The sequence below is a fragment of the Thermobia domestica genome, chromosome 9 (assembly GCF_964235325.1).
Source record: "Thermobia domestica chromosome 9, izTheDome1.hap1.1, whole genome shotgun sequence".
In the NCBI taxonomy this organism is placed as follows: domain Eukaryota; kingdom Metazoa; phylum Arthropoda; class Insecta; order Zygentoma; family Lepismatidae; genus Thermobia; species Thermobia domestica.
Window position 1 is genome coordinate 109778225 of NC_137462.1, and position 20994 is coordinate 109799218.

Here is a 20994-nt window from a genome sequence, read left to right on the forward strand (position 1 = left end):
TGTTTGTTTATCTTGTCCCTTAGGCCAAGTTATTTGAACAAAACATTTTAATAGTTCTTCATCTTAGCATATATTAAATTATTTTATGCATTTTTTTCTTACAAAATCTGTTTCCCAACACATTCCCCCACTGTATCAATACATAACTCGAACAACACCTTTTTGTGTGTGTCGGTCTTATCCTTTTTCTTACAAAATCTGTTTCCCAACACAATGTTTTATGCATTTTTTTCTTACAAAATCTGTTTCCCAACACATTCCCCCACTGTATCAATACATAACTCGAACAACACCTTTTTGTGTGTGTCGGTCTTATCCTTTTTCTTACAAAATCTGTTTCCCAACACAATAGGCACCCTGGAACGAAAGGATTTCAGTGAAAATCTACTAATTCATAAGTACATTATATGATATCCTTTCGTTCCGTTAGCAAAATGTAGGTTGAAACAGGCTTCTAACGAACCGGTCTTTTTCGGGTTTGCTTCTAGATATAGACGGGATGTGAATGGATTGAATATTATACATAAAACAAGTTCAGAAACCTTACTATCACTGCAGCTGACGTTGTCTTCTTCAAAACAGGAAATCCATCTTCTTGTGATGACAATACATCACAACTCAATGGCTGGATCCCTAGAATTCTATTATGCAATGATGTGAATAAAATTTTGAGACACAGTTCTGTAAAATGTCATTTTTGCGAGAAGTGAACCAATTAGCTCAGTATTGCAATCACAGTTTTTTTTTAATAAAAAAAGGGGAAATAAGATGTTCATGGTAAAAATGCGAGTCACAAGGTGCGTTTTGTCCCTATTCTCTCTACTAATAAGTAAAATGTATTTCTGCTATAGTCCAATTAAACAGAAAATAAGCAGCGAGAGAAAGAGAGAGAAAAGTATACTGGATTGTTCAGTGAAGTAGAAGAAAATTTCGAATTGTTATTGGTTTAAAATAATTAAGTAAATGACGTAAAAAGAAAACATACATAAGAATTGGATGCTAGTCATTTTTAAGCGTACCTGCTATATCTAAACATTGCCAACGTCATTACCGAATTGTGCGGAAACAAAAAAGCTTTACAGTTGCACTGCATGGCGTCGCATTGTCTACTATAAACATAAATGGTCGGGTACTGCTAGACCGTTTCATTATTCCCTTTAGAAACTTTTGAGTGTTTCCATAGCGATATTGGCGACCACACTAGAGATCTGAATTGTTACTATTTCTTATTCCAACAAGAATGGATAGTCTTATGCTTGATACAATAATTTCAACACATTTCATTCAAAAAGATTTTCTATTATGCGTGATTAAGTTAAAACTGTGGATTTTACATCTGTTGAAGCACTGAGTTTTTAAATAATCCGCCAAAAACTCAGTCTCCTGGCTTAATATGGTCCGGGTTATGACTTGGATGTTATAACTACGAGGTCAGACATCAGGGACGAACGCGAGGTGTCCGGACATCTTCGAAATCCCGACTTCTCTGCAATTTAATCTAATTTTAGGGATTTTTTTTTTAATTTTAATACAATTTATCTTCATATTGAATATGGACCCCCCGTAAAGCTTTGCGCCCCCGAAATAAATTCCTACATATGTCTGTTGGTCTCGCCACAACGTAGTTATTATGGATTAAATTCTGATGTCTTAGAAACTGTCTTCAATGCAATGGTGCCAAAAGTGAATATTTTTAATTTTTAAGGAGTCTGAAAGGGTGATAAAGTAGTTCCTCATGTTATTTAAATTTATTTATTTATTTATTTATTTTTTTACCTATAACTTTATATTTTAGGTACTTGGAATTCTAATATAAACTTGAAATTCGGTATAGTTGTAAGTTTTCGTTAGCGTTACCTAAGTAAATCACCAGAAACAGAAATTCCAAACTTTAGAATAGTTTTATAGGGAACTGAAAAGTGTTTCCCATGTTATTTATATGAGACATATTCTACACCCCAAAATGTTCAGACACTTTCGGCAGGATCAGAACAATGAAATTTGGCATGATTGTAGCCTTCCAAGACTAACCCACAGGAAAATTGCCAAAAGTGAATATTTTTAGTTTTTAAGGGGTCTAAAAGGAAGATGAAAAATTCCCATGTTATTTAAATGGGCGTTTTCTTGGAATACAAAATCTTATCTTTTAGATAGCTGAAATAGGAAAACAAACTTGAAATTTTGCAGAATTGTGTGTTTAAGAGGTGCAAGATCATAGGCCGAGTAAATGCGAGGGTCAGGGGGCGAAGCCCCCAGCTGGGCCAAATTCAGGCAATAATAAGAGGAAATGCACGAAATTCACTCTTGATGCAAAGGTTTATACATATGAGATGGGGACCGTAGGACGAGTAAACGCAGGGATCTGGGCGCGGAGCCCCTAGCTAGCCAAACGCTAGTATACTAATATAAAATCGGTCGAGTAGAAATTACAGGATATTTATTTATACATTTTAGAGTAATTCATCCTCCTTAATAATATATGTTATATCTTCAAAGTACTTTATGAAACATATATGTGACTAGGTAAAGTAAGGAATAATTTAATCCAATAACTTTTCTTTTAGATTAAGTTCATAATTCATTATATTGAGTAGGATTTTTACGTAAGTTCTTAAATAATTACAATTATTTCTATTTTACAAAATATTCTTTCTTCGTCACCTTCTCTATGTATTAAAATGAAACATGAGAGCAAATAAATATTAATTGGGAAAACTCTCCAATTTCAACTTGAACCTTGAAGTAGTTAATATTTTCTTTATTTTCTAAGTCTCAAAGTCTCTATATTACTATCACTATTATACCCCACTTTAAAGGTTTAAATTCGTTTTAGCTTTTTAATTTGATGGCAGTCACTACCAAATGCAGACTATTAGAAGAGTTCGTCTTCTCTAAAGAACTTCCTGACTATGCGAGAGATGCCCAAATGTATTTACTTTTGCAGGTGTGATTGAAGATCTTTTGCGTTTACCTATTCCAATTATGTCACAGTGCTTTTAGGAGCGATAGCTGTAGGTGAGATAAATGATTGATCTCACTTTAACTTTCTGACATTTCCATACCTTTTTGGTTTTGCCTGTTATATCTTTTATACTTACTAGTTTTTGCATTTTCTTTAGTGCTAGGACATAGGCTAGTCCTCCAAAGGGTTACGCCATTTATATGAGAAGTGGTGTAACAGGAATATGTGACAATGGGTATAGGCGGTTGGTCTATGAGTATTTATCTTTATTATCATTATTCATATTGAACAAACATAATATACATATATAATAGATAAAGAACACCATGGTTATCTGTATATATAGAGCAGACATTATAGCATTGTGCTCGTGGCGGGCAGAATGTTGTGGAGCGTAGTCGATATTACCGTGTAGAATATCAAAGAAAAGAGGATGCTTCTGAGCCAGTCTATTGGTGATGTAGGAATGTCAAAGTTTTTCAATATGGTAAAGGATGTGAGGAAAGGAGATGCGATCATACAGGTCTTGTGTAGAGCTGGGCAGCTTGATACGATATGCAATACACAGTGCGTGTAGCTCTAGGATCTTGAGCTTGTTGTAAAAGCTTGAATGTACAGCGTCCCAAGCTGTAAACCCATAGGTGAGGACGGGTCGTAGGAACACCTTATATGTTGTGAGAATGGTATATGCTTGTAGGCCCCAGGTTGTGCCTGTGAGTCGGCGAAGAAGATTCAGTCTATTGTAGGCTATAGTGATAATCTGAACTAAGTGAGGTCGCCATGCGAGGTGAGTATCAAATGTAACACCTAGGTACTTAACATGTTTGGTAGGTTTGATGGGAGTATCAAGAACAGAAAGGTGCAGACGTGTTGGGTTACTATGGACGCGGGACCGTCTCTTAGGGTCAAGAAAACCATTGTTTGAGTCTTCTCAAAATTTAGGCGAAATCGCCATTTCGAGCACCAACTAACAAAGATATCTATTGGAGTGCTGTGTTCAATTGATGGATCGTTTTGCCGAGAGCAAGAAAGGCTGTGTCATCTGCAAACTGGAAGAGATGTACATTTGGAGGAAGTGGAGAAAGATCAGCAACGAAGAGCAGATACAGAAGTGGAGATAATGCTGAGCCCTGTGGAACGCCGGAATGAATAAAGACAAGATGTGATAAGGAGTTGTTTATAGATATATATGTAATGTAACATGATAGAAAGTTGAAGATGAAATGGATGTAGAACATTGGTAGTTTACAGGACAGAAGCTTAAAGAAGAGCGCAAGATGCCATACTTTATCGAAAGCTTTCTCAAGGTCGAATAGAAGTAAGCATGAAGGCTGTCAGCGGTTGAAGTGATTCGTAATAAGATTGGTGAGGCGTAAGAGCTGGTCGTGAACACCAATGCGAGGATGGAAACCTGCTTGATGGAGTGGAATGATACGATGGCGAAAGAAATGTGGATGAAGTCTGTTTACAAGAATGCGTTCGAAAATTTTGCAGAAAACAGTGGTTAATTGGATTGGACGGTAAGATGATACAGAGGTAGCAGCTGGCTTGTTAGGTTTTAGAAACATTAAAGTCTTGGAGGCTTTCCAATCGGCGGGAATGATACCGGTACGTAAAATGAAAGTGAAAATACGGGCTAACAGGAGGAGTAAACAGAAAGGACTCTCTTTAATGTGACGGTAGGTGATAAGGTCCATGCCTGGAGCAGTGTTACGTTTGCGAATTGTGACTTCATGAATTTCTGGAACTGTTACGGGTATGGTAAGTTCGTTATGAGCTGGAAAGTTATGCTCTGTACTAAGTTGAAGATGAGGAGAATCAACATTAAACGTATATGCAGGATGGTGTCGTTCAGATCTTTCAGGAGGAAATGGAATGATATTGGTTTGGAGATGATTCGCAAAAGCATCAGCTTTGGCACTATCTGAGGTGAGTGGATGGTCACCGTCAATGATAGGGTGATGTAGAACTAAGTTTTGCCAGTAAATGCATTAAATCTCTTCCAGTATTTGGTAGGATGTGAAGTTGCGTCCATAGTGTTGCACATTTTGACCCAGTTTCGAAGTTTATAGGCGACAACGTAGTTACGAACCGTACGTTGGAGTTGTCTGTGATGACGTAGAGCCTCTTCATTCTTTGTGCGTACTTAATCTTGGTAAAATTGTCGAGAACGTCTGATCATGTGAAGGTACTGAGGTGGTAATCGAGGAAGCCATGAATGTATTTGCAAGGTAGGTATATTCTCGGCAGATGCTGTATGAATAGAAGAGGTGATAGCATCCAGCGCCGAGTATAGTTCATCCTTAGTATTTGGTGGCTCGAGATGTTCAGCTTAGAAGTGAGATAAAGTCTGTAGTTATCCCAATTAACTATGTCAAATCTACGGACCTCCCTAGGTGGAATGTTTACAGAACAGTGGCGGTGAAAAGAACATTTGATAGTTAACTTGACTGGAAGGTGGTCACTGGCAAGAGAGTCTAAGACATCGATATGGCATTTGCCTGACAGGGTTGTGAAGGTGATAATAACATCGGGGATGGTATCTGAAAGGGGGCGGGTTGATTTTGGAAGTTTGTGCAGGACGCAAGATATTCGTGTCGTAATGAAGTCGTGAAACTGAGACTTCTGGCAAGCGAATCTGCTATGAATATTGATATCGGCCATTACGATGAAATGGCGAAAGTTGTTAGTGATATACTGAAGAAAGGAATAAGGAATTGCATGACCAGAGCGAATGTAGATAGTCGCTAAGGTGACGTATATAGCCTTGAAATAGACGGTTGTAATAAGATATTCCGGTAGGTTGTGAATAGGGGTGTGGAAAGTACGATAAGGTAACTGAGAGGCAAAACCAATGAGTGCGCCGCCATTGGCACGTAGGTCTGGTGTTTGATTGTCAGCTCGAAGGATCTGATATCCTGGGAATCTAGAAGGCAGGCGTGGGGTGAAATGCGTTTCGTTGAGTAAGAAAGCTGATGCGTGTTCCTCCAGAAGAAGTTGTTTCTTAGAGGGGTTTGTGTTGGGTGAGGGAACTGATTAAGAAAGATGATAACGACATCCATAATGAAACTGAGAACCTTAAACGGATATTTTCAGACGGGTGGTATGAAAGTGAACTCGTTGGCCTGTGTAGGTGGCATTGAATGTAACATGGAAGATACAGCGGGCAGCATACAGTACTTGTTGCAGTACATGCGGCCGTAGAAAAGGATGCACATTTTGCAGCGTTAAGGTGATGAACTGTTCTGTAGGAGCTGAGATACTGTAACAGGCTGGTTGTCAGGTGATATATCAGAGGACGGAGTAGAATCGGTCTGCCGTTCACTCTGAGCACGAAGTGGAGCCACTAAGTGGGGTTTATCTGGTGAAGGTGCCGGTCGAGCTTGACACTTAAAGCTGTAAGTTGGATGTTATTCGGGGCAACCGGAGCACTGCGGTGGACGAGTTAAGTTGGGACATGTGCGGATGGAATGCAACCCAGCACAGTAGCCATATTTCAGGTTATAGCTGCAGTTGGCGCTGGTGTGTGTGTTATATTCTTGACAGCGTTCACAACGGATTGATACTGGTTGTGCAGTGCGGGAGGACTCGACACGATGTCGTTTACGATATATATAGGCTCCGTTGTCAAGTAGCTGGTTAAAGGTGTCTTCTGATGAAGATAACACGCGGACCATATAAGTGGGACCGCGGTCGTTCGAATGCGGATGCATTTGGAGACTTTATGCCCTTCCTCCGTAAGCTCTTAAAGAATCTCATCGTCCATTAGATCAGGATGTACACCTCGTATTACAACAGAGAAAGTAGGTGTGCGAGGTGGCGGAGGTTGCTGTTTGATTCTCCGGCCAGGCAGTTTGGTGAGCTGGGCATTTTTGCCAAAACTCTCAAAGCTGAACTTGTTACGAATTGTCGTAGCCAATTGTGGATCAGGCGATTTGATGAACCCCATTTCTTGTTGCGACAATTTGGGTAATCGAGCTCGCCGATAGTACTTGGTGAGCTGAAGATAGATATGCTTTTCATTCTGATATTTGGTGTCGAAGTTTGTGAGTAAGAATGAGTAAGTTTGCGGTTTTGGAGTGATAGATAGTGGCGGATAGTCCTGGTCGTAGATTCTAAGCTGGTCACTATCAGAATCTGAAATGCTATGTAGGCAATGACGTTTCGGAGATGGTGTATAGTGTTTGTCTATGACAGGAGAGCGTGATCGTTCGGGACTATTGTCGGTACGATGCGAGTCGCGGTGCCTACGTCTTGTATCTGAATCTACAGAGGATATGGTAGGACCGGCTATGACCGTAGGAAGTCCGACATGTTGTCCCCCAGTCGCTATATTGGGTGTTATACTCTCAGGTACGTATTGCAATAGTTTTTGTACTAAAAGTTGTACTACATATGTTCTAGGTTACACTGTCACATCTGGGAGAGTTAATTCTTGGTTCATTTTATTGACGCCAATAATGAATGACGGATCTGTTTGCACACAGAGCTCCTCTGTGGCTAAACGGTTAGCGTACGCGCCTTTGGCGTTTGAGTCCCGGGTTCGATTCCCGGCGGGAGCTCATGTAGTTCAAATTCCACGTTAATCAGTAGGTCCCATGGGCGTCTCTGGTATGCTAAAATTGGGGGGACGGGCTCGACTAGAATGCTAGTAGATCCCAACTAAAGTTACGTCAAAATTGAGTAAACTAGAATCTACTTTACTAATGGCATCCGCTCTCACTGGTAAACTACTTGCCGGGAAAAAAAAGTTAAGTTTATATATAATATAATTCTTTGGTAATTTCTTCACCTTGACTGTCCTATCGGTGAACTCCTTCTCAGTGTTCTTAAACGCATTTGCAGAAGTGTAGTTTTATAGTCGTCATATATTTCGATTGTTTAGCTAACAAAATTTTAACTCTCTGAAAGAAGTCTTACGATGACACTTGATTTGATTGCGTATTTCGAATTTTTGATTTTCATTCTTCTTCTGGATTCTTGATAAACTGAAAAGGTATATTATCTACCTTTTTGTTCTTCATTTCTCAGTATGTTTTTTTGAACTTGTCCAATGAACCATCCAGTTTGCTTCGTTTTCCGTTTTAATGTCTAAAATGTACAGTTTACTCTTGCTGTCATCCGGCTCCTCAATGTATTCTTTCCATCTTCCTCATCTCAATTTGCTCATTAAACACTCATTTCTATATTTAGTTTCTTTATTGTCATTGTAGTTGTCCCCAATGTTGAATTCAGACATTTTTGCCCGGGGGGGATGTGAGCTCGTCGGGGGGAGGGTTGTTTTTCTGTATTTTTGCAAGAAAGCAGCATATTTAACAATTCCATTCACATGCACGTCTTACCTAATATTAAGACTAATTGCTAATAAATATTCAATGTGAGATTATATATTTAAAAAAAAAAAACAATCGTTTAATTTTATCTAAAACATTAAATAAAGACAGCAAAAATATTTTAGACTAAACTTTAGCTGCTATTTACAATAACTATTTTTGTTATTATTTCCTATATTCAGTAGTTACTGTTTGTTACTAATGTAGAAGTTTTTAAAAAGATTTAAATTAACTGAAATATTTTTTGAGTTAATTTAAATCTTTTTAAAAACTTCTGATTCTAAATCAGAAAATTCTTTCTCACACTTCTGATTCTAAATCAAGCATATTAGCCTTGGTTTCTTCACTGCATACACATCAATAGTTTAGTATACGAAATCTTGAGTAGGATTAGTGCCGTGTCAGCGATTGGGGCGAACGTATACGACGGAACCCCCGTATATGAGTGAGGTCGACAGACCACCTGCGAAAGGTGAGAAAAGTTTAAAAAGTAAATCCTGCTTTTCCTTAATTTTGAGCACTTTTTATTACTTCTTCGTTTCATTTTATATATGTGCACATGCCCACATGTGCACATGTGTTTCATTCCTCTCTTTTTTTCTTCCCTTCTTTTCTTTTCTTTTTCCCTCCCGAATTTTGCGCCTCTTACTTTGGCCCCCGGGGCCGTCGCCCCGCTTGCCCCTCCCTCATGGCAGGGCACTGAGCAGGATCTTCATCACCTTCAATAACAATCTTTCACTTATATACTACTATTATATTGATAAATTCTATATAAATCTCTGACCCAGGAGGGATAACTGTTCCTCCCCGATCCCTCTAAATGATGCCCTCTGAATCTCACCCTTTAACTGACTTATTTTTAATTAAAGAAAGGTGTATTTACTTCAATAATCGTAAAACACATTTACGTCTGTTACTTCCGATGCGAGAAATGGGATTTAGGCGGGATTTAGGACTTAGGATATCAAATAATACAAGAACTATACATTTTCAAGAACTGAAGTCTGCGGATATCAGTGATCATATGGAATGATAGAAAGATCTTCTCTATCTTTCCTTTCCTATCTCAATCTGTGCTAGTGCTACCTACTAATATATAATATAGGGCAAGAGTATAGTACCTACTAAAATACAAACCTTTCTTCAACAGTTGACAATTTCATGTTCTGCCAAACTCGGTCATAGCGTTAAGAAATACAGGTTTTATTGACTATTTGGTATTCTATCTTAGATGTTACATGTTTAATATTTATATAGAATGGGTCTGAGCCATTTATATGTATATTGAGAGATCGGATTTCGTCTGCACGTGCACGGAAAGAAAAGCAAATAATTGGGTGAAGTAATTTCTACATTTTGTGACTGAAATTCTGGGAGTTTCCCCGGGGGGACAGAATTTTCTTCGGGGGGAGATTCCCCCCTGGCTACCCCCTGATTTCATCCCTGATTGTCCCTTGCTGCCCTTCTAGAGTATTCGCATGAAATTTACTCTCATATATAATATTCAAATTTCTCTATATTTCTAATTTCCTCCTGTCACCTTCGCTTCTATTGTATATCTTTTGTTTTTCAGATTTCCGTTCTTAATTTGCAGATAAATTTTCGGATGGCATTTAGTATCTCCCCCAATACGTTTCATGGTTCCAGAACCGAGTACCTTGTTTTTGTCTAAATTGTGATAAAGGTAGAAGTACAATGACCCTGGGGGCTTCTAACTCCCTTCGCTAGCTGTCCCTAGCTCAGCTATATTTTATAAAGCAAGTAACACACTGTAAATCTTATATGTGCAAGATTGGTGGCGAGACTAAATATCAGCCAAATTTTCTATACATCCTTCCCTTCTGAAGTCTCTGTTCGTCATGGAAACCAATTGTTGGAAAAATACTTTAACTAACCAAGAAGCGTAACTTTCTTTTTAAAAAATCCTTCCTTGAAAGTGACGCACGTCAAGCGCACATTCTAATCACATTAAACTAATGTTTAAGAACAGACATAACTTTAATTTGTTCTGTCTATGTTTTTACTTCTTCAATATAGATCTAAATACTTCCAGCATTGATCAATTTATCTCGTACTCAAAATATTTGGGGGTACGCGTCCCCCTGTCCCCCCACCAGAGACGCCCGTGGTAGGTCCACGTCTCATATACCCTCACTGCTGAAAAGGGACGTTAAACTCCAAATCAACTCTTCAACTCAACTGTTTGCATCTACTGTTATATTCGTTCTGGATTCAGATTTTCAGTATAACTTCATTTTCAAGAACTGGATTTTGCTTATATTCGTAGTATGGTTTGATTTCGTAATTAATTCCATTTTATGTGCTAGAAATTAGTCTTTTCTTCTTTTCAGATAGTCCGTGGAATCATTATGCAGCACTAACTTGTGATGTATCTATTATTATTATTATTATTATTATTATTATTATTATTATTATTATTATTAATTATTTGCTTAATGCTTCATCAGCAACGTGCCTTGCAGGCCAATGGATACTAGATTTCACTAAGAATCTTTTGTGGCAGCAATTTTCAGCCGATGTACAGGGATACACGAAAATAAATATTGGGAAAGATCGTTGATGTACTTCGGAAGTACTACAAAACTAGTAAATACGAGGGTCATCACAATTTAAGCATCGGTGGATTATATAAAATAATAATAATAATGTGTGCATAGACGACGGAATGACAGTACTTTCGTACGAAATTTATTTTTCCGTATGCTTTGTAATTTTGATGTAGATCTTTCGAATGTTTCAAGGTGAAGAACATGTTAGTAATGCCATTATAAGTTCAGTAAAACAGTAGCGTTTATGTACCTAATTCTTCCGTTCGCATCGAGGATTACTTTAACTGATTTTGAGTTGAATAGAAACATTTGGTAAGAGGGAATTAATATCATTCAGACATTAATATTTAGTGCAAATTACAGCAATAACAATACGAAAAACATCATGGCTTTAAATTGGTTGAATTGGACTTTTAGTGTGTCGTTACCAGGAAATATACGACATCTGATCATCAGATGCATATTATTATTTCAGCAAAACAACATAAAGTTTGAAATGCTACGAAGATTTCTGGAGTTAAAATGAATCCAAAAGTTATATTTTCGAAGATTCAAGCTAATGTTTTGTTATCATGTAAGACAATCAAAGATACGTTGATACAAAAGTATAACTGTCGTAAGCTCTAATTGCAATTGTTCATAAATACCAATTATTTAGATAATTAAATACCATTGATAAGTTTATTGGTCAGAAATCAAGAGATTTGATTATAAATTTGCAACACGTCACAATCTTTCGCTTGTTGTAATACTTAAAAAAAAAAAAATGCTGTAAACATGGGAAACCCCAATTGATTAAAAAAAAAAAAAAAGTCGAAGTGTTAGCATATTATTTATCATGTGAACTGCACATGCTGGGTCATTTCCACAATGAGATTGCAAATGTGACGCAAACTTCTGTGTGTTCCTATCCCATATTATCTTTCCCTTCAATACTGACAAAAAAAAAAATGTAAGGTTAAATTCTTTAATCTCTTATTGTTTTATTTTTTAAAAATATCTTGTTTTAGTAATTATCGCAATAGGTCACACTGATAACTATTTATCAATACTTTAAATCGTAAACACAATAATAATAATAATAGTAATAATAAAGTGATGATGGATTATCTTGTCATAAGTGATTTGTGACATATCTGAAGCTTCTTTCTGAAGCGTCTGCTAGGACGAACTAAAAGGAAATTTGGAAACTGTTTATCATTTCTCCTTGTAGCACATTGAAAACTAATAATAATAATGGTAAAAGATTGACTTTGTAATAGTTTTTCTTATGCGATCACTTCCGCGTTTCTCTTCAACGACTAACCAAGTTAAACAGCTATACACATCATCACCAATGCCTCATATTGATTATTGATAGATTATTTTGTATTTTCACAGATTGATTGGCAAGTTTAATACAGATAACAACAAGGCTATTTGTTCCCATCACGATATACAAGGTGACTTATCTCAAGAAAAAATCGAGTAGGGAGAAGCTCCATAAAATTCATTTCGATGAAGGTTAACAATTTTCATCTATGGAATGAGAATACGTCTATTGTTTTTAAGTGCGAAAAAGTGATTTAGCAATAGGACTCGACTTCTTCTTCTTCTTCTTTTTAAATGGTGGCTGGGATGGGGAAGGGGAATATAATCCGATATACGTTTTGAGTCGGAAACAAGCCTGGCGATTTTTCTACGCTTTCGGGTAGGAGAAGGCGAGATTTAGATCGGCCCCAACTTCGAGAAAAGTAATTTAGTTGTGACATTAAAATTTATGTAATATTTATGTGTAAGTTAAGTGGTTCTAATTTACCATCTGATGGTAATATGTTGTCTGTTAATGGTAATAAAATAAAGACAAAATATTGTAGTATTAAAACATGTTTAGATTTGGTAAATCTAACCATCTTTTAACTGCCCATGTCAATATCAGGTGAATACAAGGATGAAGTTTCTGGTTTGAAACCACGCCATGAAAGCTTGTGGCATACAACATCGTGTCCGTTGGTTCTCTTGGGGTCTTCCGTTTCCACACATATTCTCATTTCATGATTTTTCACACTCATTTTCTTTCCTTAAGTCTGTGTGATAAATCTTCTTTAGCCTGTCATTTTTCTCCATCAGGTGAGAGCAATCATAGTAAAGAAAGAAAAAAAAACACGAAATAGCTATTAACAAAGCTCTTTGATGAACTAGCTCAATTCAATGTTTCTTTTCTCTCTCAAAAGCGATATCCTAATAATAATAAGAAGAAAGACTTTTTTAAAACATAATTGTTTAATATCTTTTCCTTTGTATTACCTCAAGTAATGATAAGTTAATATACTACGTAATCAATATAGATTGCCTTATGATGACATTTCAAGTTTGTTAACAATGTATCACCTTTCTTCATTACGCTAGTTGAGTAAATAACTTACTAGTCACTGACGTACTTGAATTTTTTTCTTACGTTTGTTTGGCTTTGTGATAACATCAACATCAATTATTTTTGAGCGTTGAAACTTTCTTCTCATTATTGTTATTTTCTTGTTATCTGTCTAGAAAATCAAACGAGATAATTTGACCCTAGATGCTATATTGAGTACCTACGTCTATTTTTTTTTTAAAGCTCATTGATTTAATATGGGAGGAATTATTTTTTCTGTTTTCTACTAAACAAATTTTAATTTTAATAATGTAATTTTTTATTGATTTCTCTTGGCTGTTTCAAATTGAATTTGAATTATAAATACTGTCTGTAGCTTGGCTAGCTGGGTGCTTCGCCCCCAGACTTCCGCGTTTGCTAGACCTACGGTCTCGCATTTCTTATGTAACAGTAACTCCCGTCATGATAACGTAAGACAACAATAACCGTGCAGATAAATAATACGGTAGCAACACAAAACAACTGAAATAAACACGTTCCATTATACCCGTTTTAGCCCGGCCTAAGGCCTCGCACCCCTTAAACTCAAAATACTAAAAATTTCAAGTTTCTTTTCCTGTATCAACTACCTGAAAGGTAAGATTTCCCCAGAAAACGCCCATAATTTCCCCTTTAGATACCCTAAAAATTGAAAACATTCAGTTTCGGCTATTTTCCTGTAGGTTACTAGCGGAAGACTACAATCATGCCAAATTATATCATTCTAATCCTGTCAGAAGTACCTAAACATTTTAAGGTGTAGAGGATGCCATATAAATAACATGGGAAAGATTTTTCAGTTCCCCATAAAACCACTCTTAAGTTGGACATTTTTATTTTTAGTGATTTTATTAAATAACCCTGTAGAAAATGTACAAGCATGCTGAATTACAAGTTTTTATTCCAATTCCAAATACCTAAAACGTGGGTTTATAGCTCCAAGAAAAAGGCCCATTTAAATAATATGGGAACTTTCTTCATCCCGCCTTTAGACCAGTAAAAATTTAAAATATTCACTCTTGGCAATTTTTCTGTGAGTTAGTCCCGAAAAGCTACAATCATAACTTTCCACGTCAACCAGAAGTACCCGTTATGTCAGTGATTGAGTGAGTTCATAGTTTTATATATACTTAGAATATAATATTACTTAAATTCAATTTTATTATGAAATATTAAAATTTTAAATATAACAAAAATTTACAGTAATTTTCATGAAATATTCTAAGGGATTTTAAAATAGATTTGAAGAAGAAATCAGTAAAATCAATCAATTAAAATAGCAGTTCATTTCAAAGAAAAAATATTCCACTCAAAATCAACGTTCTTTAAAAAATGTCTAAGGTATTCAATACCGTTAACTAGGAAATAATACTTTCTGTTTAGTATATGTCAATTAGTCAGAAGTAAATTTATTGCATTTTTTTTGGCGCGTAGGGTTTTCTGGTTCCATCCCAGATCCCGCCAAGTGGATTTTGTAATAGACAAACACCATACAGCAGTTTTCCACGGGATTCTCCCGTGTCCTCCAATTTTTCTCATTCCACTATTATCATCCCACCGCCTTCCTTAGCTTCAATGAGCAATCGGGCACCGTTAAACTAAAAACGTTACGTCTGACTGAAACAGGTTGTTCATATTATATATAAATTTAATATATACGCTCTTATTAGCAGTAATGTAATGCTTGAATTTTTTGTGGGTATGCGCTAGACCGTTTAGTATACCTATACCTATATAAATTTGAGGTGAATTTACGCTGGAGTGTAAAAATATTAGGTGGGTATACGCTGTATATGCCTCTATACGACCCATTACATCCTCGCTCGTTAGCTTCAACTAGTTTTCTATCAACCTTGTAAAATTTCACTGACCCGCTTAGTGTCATATCCCCACCCTTGATAAATGCAAGTAAATTACAATAGAATAGTAGTTAAAATGTAGATAATTAGAGGAAGCAAAAGAACATGGAAAAACTCCTTAAATATTGTCCACCACAAGCTAAAATGTACCGATATTGAACTATGTATCTTTCGCACACGAGATGATTGAGCGCTCTACTAACGTCTGCCATCCTCACCAGGTTCACCATAAAGTTACATGTAGTGGTCTAACATTATTCAAAATTTCAGAAAATTACAAAACAAAATCCAGTCTATACATATACGTACAATTCTACGTAGCATAGTTACTTAACGCTTAACACAGTGCAGTAGTCGGACACATTTTTCAGTTCTTGGTGCCCCTAGTATTCCATGATTTTTAGACGATGTTAAGAGCTACTATGCCTCTATCTGTGTGATGCCAACAGATGATGCTAGTGTGCAGGCAATTTGTAGACTTAAAACTACTGTTACAAGCAGTAGCTTAATTTCAGAGTTTGCCAGGGAGTAGGAGGAAGGGGACATTATCCATTGACATAAAAATTTTACGTTTTTTATTAGTTGCTATATTAGTATAGAATTTACTAAAAAAAAGTAAATTTCCTTCTCAAATTCAAGATGAAGTGGCAACTACCCTCTGCCCTTCCCAAATGACGCCTCTGGTGGTTATACAGCGGACCAAAGGCTTGGACTTTACAATTAGTTATCTTAAATCACGAACTGTTCATGAAAAAGGAGTGAAATAAGTACATGTTTTAAGTAATCAAACATGTTTTAAGTAAGATCATTGTACACTTTGGTACTTAGTGGGACTGGTGAACTTATAACTAGGTATATAGCACACTGAAAATCTATTGGATACGGTCACCCCATTTCCTGCCCCACTTCGGTTTTTGACCGATACATACTTTTTTCCCTTTTTGATCAGTAAAAGCACGGTCAAGCCTGAAAATAACGTATTCTAATTATCATTCCAGTGAAACTTTATAGATGACTATGTCAGCCAAAGCAAATAGTTTGAGAAATTCAGATGAATACGAAAAATCAAAATTGATACGTTTATGTTACAATTCTCTTATAACGTTATGTGTTGCTGATTTTTTTATTACATTTTGAACTTTGTGAACCCTGCTAAAATTTTATTACATTTTTTATTGTATGAAAACGTGCAACAGTCAGTAGCAATTTTATATTTTTGTCATTCTCGTGACATTCGTCTGCATTTAAAAGATACTATTCTGTTCACTTCTTTAACCTATGGAAAGAAAGAAAGAAAGAAAGAAAAGAAGGTGTATACAGACATGTAGATTCACACTGAGCCCCTTCCGTTCTTTATTTTTCGAGCGGAAATCATGGATAGTTGTTCCAAAGAATGAGGGAGAATTACTCCAATTAGCGTCGTGCATGGCAAACTTAAGTTTTCCTTCCATGGTGGACTTGCTAAGTCAAGGACTTTCCCATGACCCGAGCAACTCTTAGGAGCTGTTCCCACCGCCAAACAAGCAGGGATTATTTATGGAGTTTTCCACAGGAGCTCTCTTGATTCTTCACTGCATGTGCACAGCCCATGAAATATTAGTCCTCATTCCTTTAAAAGAAAAATGAAAAGAAAAGGAAGAAGGCCTGAAACATGGGCAACTAACAAAGAAATTCAATATTGTTTCGTTTCCAAAATATTTGGATTATATTGATTTTAGTTCAACATAACGTCCTCTTTCGTCACCGAGACTAGAGGAGATAGAACCTACTGTTAAAAGTAAGGATGACCTGTGGAGATCCAGTTTTCAGAACTGGTTCCAGGCTTGGATCCGGAACAGGATCTTGGGAATCGGTTCCAGATCTATATCCGAAAAACCGGTTCCGGAACCGGATTTTCAAGAACCGGATCCGTTTAGAACCGAAAACCGGTTTCACCAGGAACCGGTTTTCGCCATCCCTAGTTAAAAGAGAAATCCGAACATTATTATTCATGTTATTCATGAACAGCATTATTCATATTTGATTCCACTTTGCGGATTCGAAATCGAGACCAGGCGCGGTGGACATTCTGTTACAAGGAGCGGCACTGGTTCAAAATAATGCTGGATTGTATTTTTCTACATAGAATACTAGAAGAAATGCCAGTTCTTTGCAGAGGAGAAAAGTTTTATAATAGGTATTTCAACCCCCTTCCCTCTTCAGGATACGCTATTTAGTCTAAGTGACATTGATACAACCCTAACTTGAGATAGGTACGTAGTCTATTAACTATGATCCAAAACTCATTTAAAACTTTTCGGCAGTCTTCTTGTGATGCAATCACAAACAACAAATGACATAGCTTTCAATGTAGCGAAAAAATATTTTTAAAAATGCCTCTTTCCCAGTAACGAAGCCAGCTTAAATTTCTTGAAGAAGCAGAGGGCCAGATAATTATTTTGTTGTGAGTGGGGGGGGGGCAGCTACTTTTTTGTATACCGAAAGTAATAGTTCTATATTACTTAACCTCCATTGTAATACAATAAAATATGTCGGGGGGCAGACGTAGCAAACGAAGTGTGACTTAACCCTCCTTTGCTCCTAAAAACATCATTTTCCCTTTTAAAACGGGACTTTTGGAAATATTAACGGCATTTTCTAAAAACTAAAGCAAATATAATACGCATGTAAACGGTTTTGTTTATTGGTAAAGTAAAACTGAAATACTGAATTGCCAATAAAAGCAAAAAAAAAAAAAAAAAAAAAACATTGGGACTCGTTGTGACAAACTGCTAGGGGTAAATTGTGACAAATGTCACAACTGACCCCGCAGGAGACCAGACGATAGAAGTTTATTGTCTAATTAATTTTATTTATTTTACATTAGGGATATTAATGCTTTGTTAGGAAGTGGACTCGTTATTAGTATTGGGAAGAAATTTCCGATTTCTAACGCATAAACTCATTAGCTCGCTGTTAATTGTATATGCATCAATGTTTGCAGATTTAGACTGGTTTCTTTTGCATGTGTCTCCTGTGGATGATCTCGGGTTTGATTCCCGGTGGAGACACAAATGGTTAGGATCTCACCTTAGTAGTAGGTCCCGTCCTTAGGACGTCATCACCATACCACAGAAAACAAAGACAAACCGCCATGGGTTCACCTTGTACAGGAACCTTTGGACAAAACACCACATCATCATTAACAACAATAACAACAAAATTCTTTTTCAATGTAGTTTGCAACAATTTGAATTTGCATTTTAATGTTAGCTTCAATCGTTCTCGTTTTAGATGGTACGAACATACAAAATAAAGACAGAGAGAAGCCAGATACCATTTGATGTGTACATAGATGCAGCACGAGTATACCACGAAAACAAGGGATCTTTAAGACAAGTTGCAGTGCAATATGAGGTTAATAGACAGTCACTGGACAGATCTAGGACTCAGTTTAATTGAAGATGACGACCAGATTATAAAGTTAGCACTTGGACGTACTTCGCTAACATCTCACTCAACTTCAACAGCATCCTTATCCTCAACGAACTTTTCCGGTCATAATGAAGAACAAGGACCAACTAACATTACACAAGAAGTGGATTCAGAACTCCCAGATCTGCTTGTAAAAGAAACAAACCAGCCTCATCCAGCAACAAACCGTAAAGAATCTGAAACCTTATCGACCTTATATTCTGAACAGCTCTATGAAAAAAGAGGTGAAAATTTCAAAAGGTAAAAATGATAGTGACGATGATAATGAAGGCGATTGTTTTTGTTTTGTGTGTCTGGAACCATTTTCTAATTCCAAACCCAGAGAACCTGGGTTCAATGTGTTAACTGTAACCAATGGTTACACAAAGCGTGCACAGAAGGTAATCCTATATATGTATGCCACAATTGCAACTCGGACGGTGATAGGGGGTCTATGTAGTCTAGGTTTGCATCATAAGTCATTTCTGAAAAGAATTGTGATTCTATTATAAAACTGAGTATTAGGAAGGAAGTATTATTGGCACATTTAACTGTGTACGATAACGATAATTTAGAGAGTTTTCAAATGAAAAATTGAAAGTAGTGGCTTTGTGTATGCAAAATATTTTTGTTACGAAACATTACCTTTATGTTATGTTTAGCACAATTTATATTAAAATTACATTAGCGAAATCGGGCACATTTCCTTCTGTCACAACCTAACCCAGCAAGGTGCATGTTATGACAAAACATTTGGGTTTCTTTTTTTTTTTTCTATTGTATTGTTCTTGTAATGAAAAATGCAGATGCAGAAAAAATATGGAAGTAGTCTAATATGTAAACTTTAAGACAAAATTTTCTGACATTTAATAAAAATGAGATTTAAAAAAAAACTGATTTTTGTCACAAGCTCCGTTTATTTCATCCTCTTCTGACTCTTTACTGACACTGGATTTCTATTAGTCCATATAAATATTGAGAAGATAACACGCCATACAAACCAAACTTCTTCACGAGCTCCTTCGTGGCTAAGTGGTTAGGGTACGCATCTTTGGCATGGGAGACCCGGGTTCGATTCCCGGCGGAAGCTCATGTGGTTCGAATTTCACTTTAATCAGTAGATCCTGTCACTTGTAGCCTCGCTGCTGGAAGGGACGTTAAATTCAAAATCAACAACCAATCTTCTTCACGTGGTGTACACGTGAGACTGCTGCTTGTTATTTGTTAGATTTCTCGTTAAAATATTCTAAATTAGCTTTCATCATTACCAGCTATGTCAAAATTGACACTTTCATTAGCATTACAACAAAAATTACTACTACTACTATAAATGATTACATCCATTTAGCTTAGTTTCGAGTAATCTTGAAAAACATGCAGTGAATCTTCATATATACGCGTACATTTGAACTAGTTTTTTCGTATAATACATTAAGCTTTTAAACAAAATATTATTCCTATGTTCTTCTTTTAGATCAAAACATTCTTTTAGGTAAAAAAACAAACGATATGTAACTCAATTTCGAAAAAAAAATGGATTTGGCGGATTTGATACTAGGCGCCTCAAATATTAGTGGACTTACTCGTGGCTATTTGGTTTGCATACCTAATTCTCTTCAGCGCAGGAGATCCAGGTTTCCTTCTCGGCGGAGCTCATGTGGCTCGGATCCCCATTAAGTTGTAGGTACATGTCTCATATACGCTAAACTCTAAATCAAATAACCCACCAACTGTATGTATTACAGAGGTTGTTCAGCCTACGTTTGGCCGATTTCGTTCCTTCCGAAGCTCCCCCATTTGGTTGAGTTGAGTTGATTTTGAGTTTAACGTCCCTTTTCAGCAGCGAGGCTATATGAGACGTGGACCTACTGATTAACGTGGAATCCGAAAAACATGAGCTCCCGCCTGGAATCGAACCCGGGCCTCCCACGCCAAAGGCGCGTACGCTAACCGCTTAGCTCGCTCCACCATTTGGATCACCAACGAAGTTGCCTAGGAAGTGGGAATGCACCAAGGCCACCTCCACCATGCAGAGGAAACTTAGCAAAATGGCAATGCAAGAAAATCCGCCAACACAAAGGTTAATGTCTAATCGTCTTTAGGTGTCTTTGGGGACTGTGAGCCGAACGTTACACCATCAACTCAAGCTGGAAAAAGTCATGAAAGCTCGCGGCCATCTTCTCATGGATGCCCACCAAAAGGAACGAAAGTGTAACGCCCTGAAGCTGTACGAACGGCATCTGGCAAAACTAAGGTGGATGTACGTCGTAACGCTCGATGAAGCATGGATTTACCTTTCCGACTGCGGCAAACCGAGAGCCATCATGTACCGAGAGAAAGGCGCCAAGAACTTCAGAAGGTGAGTCCTTGTCTGTAAAGAATCCTTCCCAAAAGGGTTCATGGTCGTTACAGGCTACTGTTACCG

At 36.9% G+C, this 20994-nt stretch overlaps 1 protein-coding gene across 4 annotated transcripts in view; it reads left to right on the top strand.

The window, feature by feature from the left end:
* Window positions 1-20994, top strand: part of LOC145694926 (uncharacterized) — a 108967-nt gene that overhangs the window by 55416 nt on the left and 32557 nt on the right. For 3 of the 4 annotated variants that reach the window (XR_014133068.1, XR_014133066.1, XR_014133067.1), the window contains one exon: window positions 18390-19262. The exons of the other annotated variant lie outside the window; for it this stretch is intronic. The gene's annotated coding sequence lies outside the window, so the exon portion shown is untranslated. Of the gene's footprint in view, window positions 1-18389; window positions 19263-20994 lie in introns of those variants that run through there. 4 annotated transcript variants of the gene reach the window in all.